Here is a 10,094-nt window from a genome sequence, read left to right on the forward strand (position 1 = left end):
TTCTTTACTAAAATAAATTTTGCATGGACTTCGGAGCTAAACACAACCTTAATCGAGGTGAGAAGTACACAATTAAAATATATTTTACCCCCCATTAAATTTAAAAAACCCAATGAGTTTCTAGTGTAGGATACACCTCCAACTTAAAGAGCGATGAGTGTGCTCTACAGACTTGTGGTATATTTACTCAAAAATGAATTTTGCATGGACTCCGGAGCAAACACAACCTTAATCAAGGTGAGGCACACAATTAATATATTTTACTCTCATTAAATTCGAAACCCTAATTTACATAGGTTCTACTGTACGATACACCCTCCAATTTAAAAAGCGATGAGTGTGCTCTCCAGACTTGTGTAATTTTTCTTTTCCTTGAAAATGAATTCGCATGGATTCCGGAGCTAACACAACCTTAATCGGAGTAAGGAGTACACGATTAAAATATATTTTACTCCCATTAAATTCGAAACCCTAATTACATGGGTTCTAGTGTAGGATACACCCTCCAATTTAAAGAGCGATGAGTGTGCTCTCCAGACTTGTGGTATTTTTCTTTCCTTGAAAATGAATTTTGCATAGACTACGGAGCTAAACACAACCTTAATCGGGGTGAGGAGTACACAATTAAAATATATTTTACTCCCATTAAATTCGAAAACCCCTAATTTACATATGTTCTACTGTAGGATACATCCTCCAATTTAAAGAGCGATGAGTGTGCTCTCCAGACTTGTGGTATTTTTCTTTCCTTGAAAATGAATTTTGCATGGACTCCGGAGCTAAACACAACCTTAATCGGGGTGAAGAGTACACGATTAAAATATATTTTACTCCCATTAAATTCGAAAACCCTAATTTACATGGGTTCTAGTGTAGGATACACCCTCCAATTTAAAGAGCGATGAGTGTGCTCTCCAGACTGTGGTATTTTTCTTTCCTTGAAAATGAATTTTGCATGGACTCTGGAGCTAAACATAACCTTAATCGGGGTGAGGAGTACACGATTAAAATATATTTACTCCCATTAAATTCGAGAACCCTAATTTACATGGGTTCTACAGTAGGATAACCCTCCAATTTAAAGAGCGATGAGTGTGCTCTCCAGACTTGTGTTATTTTCTTTCCTTGAAAATGAATTTTGCATGGATTCCGGAGCTAAACACAACCTTAATCGGAGTAAGGAGTACACGATTAAAATATATTTTACTCCCATTAAATTTGAAAACCCTAATTTACATGGTTTCTAGTGTAGGATACACCTCCAATTTAAAGAGCGATGAGTGTGCTCTCCAGACTTGTGGTATTTTTCTTTCCTTGAAAATGAATTTGCATAGACTCCGAGCTAAACACAAACTTAATCGGGGTGAGGAGTACACGATTAAAATATATTTATTCCCATTAAATTCGAAAAGCCTAATTACATATGTTCTACTGTAGGATACATCCTCCAATTTAAAGAGCGATGAGTGTGCTCTCCAGAGTTGTGGTATTTTTCTTTCCTTGAAAATGAATTTTGCATGGACTCCGGAGCTAAACACAACCTTAATCGGGGTGAAGAGTACACGATTAAATATATTTTACTCCCATTAAATTCGAAAACCCTAATTTACATGGGTTCTAGTGTAGGATACACCCTCCAATTTAAAGAGCGATGAGTGTGCTCTCGAGACTTGTGGTCTTTTCTTTCCTCGTAAATGAATTTTGCATGGACTCCGAAGCTAAACATAACCTTAATCGGGGTGAGGAGTACACGATTAAAATATATTTTACTCCCATTAAATTTGAAAACCCTAATTTACGTGAGTTCTAGTGTAGGATACACCCTCCAATTTTGAGAGCGACGAGTGTGCTCTCCAGAGTTGTGGTATTTTCTTTACTAGAAAATGAATTTTGCATGGACTCCGGAGCTAAACACAACCTTAATCGGGGTGAGGAGTACACGATTAAATATATTTTACTCCCATTAAATTCGAAAACCCTAATTTACATGAGTTCTAGTGTAGGATACACCCTCCAACTTAAAGAGCGATTAGTGTGCTCTCCAGACTTGTGGTATTTTTCTATCCTCGAAAATGAATTTTGCATGGACGCCGAAGCTAAACACAACCCTAATCAGGATGAGGAGTGCACGATTAAAATATATTTTACTCCATTAAATTCGAAAACCCTAATTTACATGAGTTCTAGTGTAGGATACACCCTCCAACCTAAAGAGCGATGAGTGTGCTCTCCAGACTTGTGGTATTTTTCTTTACTAAAAAATAAATTTTGCATGGACTTCGGAGCTAAACACAACCTTAATCGATGTGAGAAGTACACAATTAAAATATATTTTACCCCCATTAAATTCAAAAACCCCAATTTACATGAGTTCTAGTGTAGGATACACCCTCCAACTTAAAGAGCGATGAGTGTGCTCTACAGACTTGTGGTATTTTTTCTTTACTCAAAAATGAATTTTGCATGGACTCCGGAGCCAAACACAACCTTAATCAAGTGAGGAGTACACAATTAAAATATATTTTACTCTCATTAAATTCGAAAACCCTAATTTACATAGGTTCTACTGTATGATACACCCTCCAATTTAAAAAGCGATGAGTGTGCTCTCCAGACTTGTGGTATTTTCTTTCCTTGAAAATGAATTTTGCATGGACGCCGGAGCTAAACACAACCTTAATCGGGGTGAGGAGTACACGATTAAAATATATTTTACTCCCAGTAAATTCGAGAACCCTAATTTACATGGGTTCTACAGTAGTATACACCCTCCAATTTAAAGAGCGATGAGTGTGCTCTCCAGACTTGTGTTATTTTCTTTCCTTGAAAATGAATTTCGCATGGATTCCGGAGCTAAACACAACCTTAATCGGAGTAAGGAGTACACGATTAAAATATATTTTACTCCATTAAATTTAAAAACCCTAATTTACATGGGTTCTAGTGTAGGATACACCCTCCAATTTAAAGAGCGATGAGTGTGCTCTCCAGACTTGTGGTATTTTTCTTTCCTTGAAAATGAATTTTGCATAGACTCCGGAGCTAAACACAACCTTAATCGGGGTGAGGAGTACACGATTAAAATATATTTTACTCCCATTAAATTCGAAAACCCTAATTTACATATGTTCTACTGTAGGATACATCCTCCAATTTAAAGAGCGATGAGTGTGCTCTCCAGACTTGTGGTATTTTTCTTTCCTTGAAAATGAATTTTGCATGGACTCCGGAGCTAAACACAACCTTAATCGGGGTGAAGAGTACACGATTAAAATATATTTTACTCCCATTAAATTCGAAAACCCTAATTTACATGGGTTTTAGTGTAGGATACACCCTCCAATTTATAGAGCGATGAGTGTGCTCTCCAGACTTGTGGTATTTTTCTTTCCTTGAAAATGAATTTTGCATGGACTCCGGAGCTAAACACAACCTTAATCGGGGTGAGGAGTACACGATTAAAATGTATTTTTCTCCCATTAAATTCGAAAACCCTAATTTACATGGGTTCTAGTGTAGGATACACCCTCCAATTTAAAGAGCGATGTGTGTGCTCTCGAGACTTGTGGTCTTTTTCTTTCCTCGTAAATGAATTTTGCATGGACTCCGAAGCTAAACATAACCTTAATCGGGGTGAGGAGTACACGATTAAAATATATTTTACTCCCATTAAATTTGAAAACCCTAATTTACGTGAGTTCTAGTGTAGGATACACCCTCCAATTTTGAGAGCGACGAGTGTGCTCTCCAGAGTTGTGGTATTTTCTTTACTAGAAAATGAATTTTGCATGGACTCCGAAGCTAAACACAACCTTAATCGAGGTGAGGAGTACACGATTAAAATATATTTTACTCCCATTAAATTCGAAAACCCTAATTTACATGAGTTCTAGTGTAGGATACACCCTCCAACTTAAAGAGCGATGAGTGTGCTCTCCAGACTTGTGGTATTTTTCTAACCTCGAAATGAATTTTGCATGGACGCCGGGAGCTAAACACAACCTTAATCGGGATGAGGAGTGCACGATTAAAATATATTTTACTCCCATTAAATTCGAAAACCCTAATTTACATGAGTTCTAGTGTAGGATACACCCTCCAACCTAAAGAGCGATGAGTGTGCTCTCCAGACTTGTGGTATTTTTCTTTACTAAAAAATAAATTTTGCATGGACTTCGGAGCTAAACACAACCTTAATCGAGGTGAGAATTACACAATTAAAATATATTTTACCCCATTAAATTCAAAAACCCCGATTTACATGAGTTCTAGTGTAGGATGCACCCTCCAACTTAAAGAGCGATGAGTGTGCTCTACAGACTTGTGGTATTTTTCTTTACTCAAAAATGAATTTTGCATGGACTCCGGAGCCAACACAACCTTAATCAAGGTGAGGAGTACACAATTAAAATATATTTTACTCCCGTTAAATTCGAAAACCCTAATTTATGTGAGTTCTAGTGTAGGATACACCCTCCAATTTAAAGAACGATGAGTGTACTCTCCAGACTTGTGGTATTTTTCTTTCCTTTGAAATAAATTTTGCATGGACTCCGGAGCTAAACACAATATTAATCGGGGTGAGGAGTACACGATTAAAATATATTTTACTCCCATTAAATTCGAAAACGCTAATTTACATGAGTTCTAGTGTAGGATACACCCTCCAACTTAAAGAGCAATGAGTGTGCTCTCCAGACTTGTGCTATTTTTCTTTACTCAAAAATGAATTTTGCATGGAATCCAGAGCTAAACACAACCTTAATCAGGGTGAGGAGTACACGATTAAAATATATTTTACTCCCATTAAATTCGAAAACCCTAATTTACATGAGTTCTAGTGTAGGATACACCCTCCAACTTAAAGAGCGATGAGTGTGCTCTCCAGACTTGTGGTTTTTTTCTATCCTCGAAAATGAATTTTGCATGGACTCCGGAGCCAAACACAACCTTAATCAAGGTGAGGAGTACACAATTAAAATATATTTTACTCCCATTAAATTCGAAAACCCTAATTTATGTGAGTTCTAGTGTAGGATACACCCTCCAATTTAAAGAACGATGAGTGTACTCTCCAGACTTGTGGTATTTTTCTCTCCTTTGAAATAAATTTTTCATGGACTCCGGAGCTAAACACAATATTAATCGGGGTGAGGAGTACACGATTAAAATATATTTTACTCCCATTAAATTCGAAAACGCTAATTTACATGAGTTCTAGTGTAGGATACACCCTCGAAAACGCTTTATGCCCTGCCTTTCCACAAGTGTAGCACAAACCCCATCCGGCCTTGCATGGTGCTCCCGGATGGTGACTCCCACATCTAGTACAAGCTTGATCATTTTGAGGCTGCTTCCCAAACTTTCTCCCTTGGGAGTTGTTGTTGTTGTTGGGCCTCCTAAAAGAGCTTCCTCTCTTGAAAGACGGACCTCTAGGTGCAAAGCTCTTCCCTCGGTTCTGTGGGAATGATCCCTTTTGACTCCCTTTCTCAGCGGTTGCCCTCTTCACACACTCTTCAGCAACCCTACACTTGTTTACCAACTCGGAGAAAGTCCTAATCTCCATTGGTCCCACTGAACTAAAGATATCACTCCGGAGTCCTCCTTCATACTTAACACACTTTCATTCCTCATATTCCACCGGAGTACCTTGGCACATACGAGAGAACCTGAACAGCTCCTCAAACTTGTCTGTATACTCTGATATGGACATAGTACCCTGCTTCAACTGTAACAATTCAAGTTCCTTGGCCGTCCTAGCAGAAGTCGGAAAGTACTTCTTATAGAACTCCTCTCGGAAGACATTCCAGGTGATATAATCATCACCCTGCTGCAGAAGATGTCGGATACCTTGCCACCAATGCGACGCTTCACCTGTAAGCATATAGGTAGCAAACTCAACACGCTGCCCTTCAGGCACCACTTGTGCTTGCAGTGCTCGCTCTATAGCCTGAAACCACGTATCAGCCTCAGTCGGACTAGTAGTTCCCTTGAACTTAGGTGGATTAACCTTCAAAAAGTTTGCCAGTGTCATCGGGCCCTGAACTCCACCTCCATCATTACCATGGTTGTTCATCTGTTGACCAAGAGCCTCAGCAGTGGCTTGCCATAGCAGCAGCCATGTTCTCCAACGCAGTCATAAAGTTCACCGGGTCATGAGGGTTATTCTCCGGCGCACGAGCATTCGTACGACCTCTCGCACTACCTCTACCGCATCCACGAGGCGCCATTTGGTTCCTATACATACCAAACAATCGATATTAAGTTGATCAGTCTCAATATCGGAAGTCTAGTACTTCAAAGTCCCAAATGCATGCTCATGAACGTTCATGCCAATTATATCAAGCAGATATACTAGTAGCACATAACACACACACAGAGAATGCACAGAAGCATAATCAGTCCATCCCTCAGGCTCTACAGGAACGAACTGCTCTGATACCATAATGTAACACCCTACCATACAGAGTCTTATGCTTAAGTCATAATTCAGAGATGGCATGGTATTACGACCTCTAAAATAAAAATTAGTACGTATAGTAGTATGAATGATGATTATAACTAGGAGCCTTTGTAGAAAAAGGGGTAAACAAAAACCGCAACTCGAAAGCGCAACACTCCGATCGATAACGTAACGAACAAGGATAAACCAACGCAAGATGATATATATACAAAGGAGTGTCAAAAACAGGAATATCAAGACTCAAAATCCGGCTGCGAAGATAACCGGTCCGAGCATAGCAATATATACATATGATAGAAATAAGGAAAACCCCAAGGAAACCCAAAGGGACACAAATACATAAAACCTATTCTCCAAAATCTCCCATAAGAGGAGTCATCACAGTTTGTATTGTTTAATGGAGATAAAAGTATCTAAGCAAAACATATAAACCAAAACATAAACCCAAGAACAAGGAATCTTCGCAATCTAGAAGTCTCCAGCGTGCCTCAGCGGGAAACCGTACGTCCTGCATCTGAAAACCACAAATCCGCATGGGTGAGAACCAGAGGTCCCCAGCATGGTAACAGCTTCCACATATATAATACATAATAATAGAGGAAAGCCGAAGGCAATCCTAGAACTTCCTCCAAATAATATCAAAGCTTATAAACAAGCTAAACCAAAAAGGGCATCTGACTAAAGATTCTTCAGTCTAACTAATACTTCCCTTTCCAATTCCTTCAGACCTCCCAACCACCAGCAGGAGTATAATGTAGCAAACACAGTTATATCAAACAAAGAATATACAAATAGGAACAGTTAAGGCATTTAGACAATTAGCAAGTATTATGCAGTCAAATAGGCAATCTCAAACAATTCATATAGTATGCATATGATGAATGTCTGTTCCTAGTGGCTGATGATATCATCTTGTCGGTTATAGAGCCAACCCGACAAGTCCTCGTCGCTAACCATTGGACTGTCCCTCTGTCATGCATCCCCAACTCGAGTTATACTCGTCATAAACTTGATCATAATCATGATCTATATCCATCACCTTCACTGGTGAATATATACGGGGGCGAGCTCATCCGGGTCTTTCACAGTGCCCGGCCACACTTACGACATAGGGTCAGTAGAGTATCAAGTCTCACCTGGAGCACGTGGTGGCTAGCCACTGCTACTACCTAGGGAAACTCGTATCTCAGATAGTGGAAGTGCAAATCACAATTATCAATAATTCAGCATAAACATGCATGAATTCTCATCCATGGATCAACATCCATATCAGCCATCCGGCTCACGGTTAAATCCATAACCAGCCAATATTCATAGCATACACAGCTATTCCGGCTCACGGTTCAATCCAGAACCAGCCAATTCATAAATAATTACGGCCCTTCGGCCAATGGCATAACAAGCACTTCCACCACCATCCTCCACATCTCACATAATCATCAATGATCCTCATTGATTATTCATCTTCCCCTTGCTTCACTCGCAAGTTACCTCATTCACTAGCCCATTTCTAATAGCTAGGCATATCATAATGATTTAGATATAAGTGGTGAGATCGGAGGCTTAGAAGTATGAGATTTGGCTTTTAAAACTCAAAAATCAATTTTGGGATGAAAACAGGTCCACGCGTACGCGCACTCCACGCGCACGCGTGAATGGCCTCAAAACTTCATCGACGCGCAAGCGTCATGCACGCTAACGCGTGGATTAAACATTGCCAATCGACGCGTACACGTCATCCACGCGTACGCGTGGGTGTTCTCGTGCCCTAGGCACAACACTGGCACAGTTTTGGCATGACTCTCTGGAAAATGGCTGGGCATTGGGTGCAGCACCATCGGCGCGCCCGCGCACATCACGCGCTCGCGTGGGTGACGCTTTCTGGAAGATCGGCGCGTACGCGCCAGGTGCGCCCACGCGCAAGGGGTCATTCTGCTAAAAATTTTCTAAGTTAAAATCTGCAGAATTCACAGATTTAGGCCCCAATCTTCCGACGGACATAACTTCCTCATTTTAAATCATTTTTCACCCGTTCTTCGAACGGCATGGACATCCCGGATCCAATTTCATTTCTAAATAGATTTGGCACAAAACAGAGATCCGTAGTCTAAGTTATGTCCCACCAAAGTATGCCCAAAAACCATATTTTTCATAAAAACCACAAAGTGCCATTTTTAAAACAAGTCATTTCCAACTCTTTTCAAAATCAATCAAAACATGCCATTTTCATCCCTTTTCTTTGGAATCAATCTAATATATCAAATTCCACATCAAGCCTCCTCAACTCACACATTGACACATTACCACAATTTACAAAATCACTATCTCATCATTTTAACCCACTTCACCCAAGTGGCTCAAACTCAAACATATTGACATATCATATACTACCCCTTATGCCAATTCTCAACAACACCAATTCCAATAAATCATTATTGTACACAATCAACATCATACTCACCATCAACATGGTTCAACCCACAATTCAACTATAACCAATCATCAAGCATATATCACAACATGCATATTTCTCATACATCATACCACCAAGGCATCAATAATCATCATCACATATATGACCACATCATATATCTCAATCATTCAAAAACATCAACCATCCAATGCCTATCTTAAGGCCTCTAGCCTAAGTATTTCCTACCACATTACATATTAGATACGGGAAACCGAAACCATACCTTAGCCGATTTTCCCAAGCTCACCCGGAGCACTTCCAAACCACTTATCCACAAGCTCTCAAGGCCTCAATACCTCCAAGAACAGATTTTTCACCACCAAACCCTTTCCAAGCTTTTCAAAATCACCAATCAAGCTCCAATATTCACATATACACAACCTAAGCCACAACCATCATACCCATACACAACATCTCAAAACCCAAACATCATAAAACAAAAAAATACACTAGGGTTGAGAATCTTACCACACCCAAGGTCCAAGGAGACAAGATTAACCTTCTCCTTCAAGAGAGTTGGGTCCTATAACATCAAATAACCCAAAATCTCAACATTTCACCCATGAAACTCGAAAATAAGGGCTGAGATTTCGAACAGCAACACGTGGCTTACCTCAAGATTGGTTGTATGGGTTTTGTAGAGCTCTCCGCGGTGAACGCGTGGCCGTAAACGGAGCGGCAATCGGAGCTCTAGATCAAAAGTTATGGTGTTTTGAAGATTAAGTGAGAGAAAGAAGTTGAGAGAGAGTTCTTCCCTTCCTCTCCACCATTTCAGCGTGTTTGAGTGTGTTGTGAGGAGAGAGAGTGCTGAAAACTAGGGTTTTGGTTAAGTTATGTTGGGCCAAGGGCCCACTTTGGGTCCAATTGGCCCGGTTTGGCCCGTTCGGTCCAATCTTGGTCCAAATTCTATAAAATTGGTACCAAAATTCTCGTCTCAATCTCCTCTATCACATTTAGCCATAAAAATCACATTTTAGGCTTTCCAGAATAAATTTTCATTTATGGGTTAATTAGCTGTTAATTAACCGGTTTTACATTCTACCCACCTAATTGGGAATTTTGCCCACAAAATTCAAATGCAATTACCTGAGAATAAATGCGGGTAATCCGTTCGCATCTCCGAATCAAGTTCCAAGTGTGTTCCTCAACACCGCCTCG

This window comes from Arachis hypogaea, chromosome 6 (genome assembly GCF_003086295.3).
Source record: "Arachis hypogaea cultivar Tifrunner chromosome 6, arahy.Tifrunner.gnm2.J5K5, whole genome shotgun sequence".
NCBI classification, from domain to species: domain Eukaryota; kingdom Viridiplantae; phylum Streptophyta; class Magnoliopsida; order Fabales; family Fabaceae; genus Arachis; species Arachis hypogaea.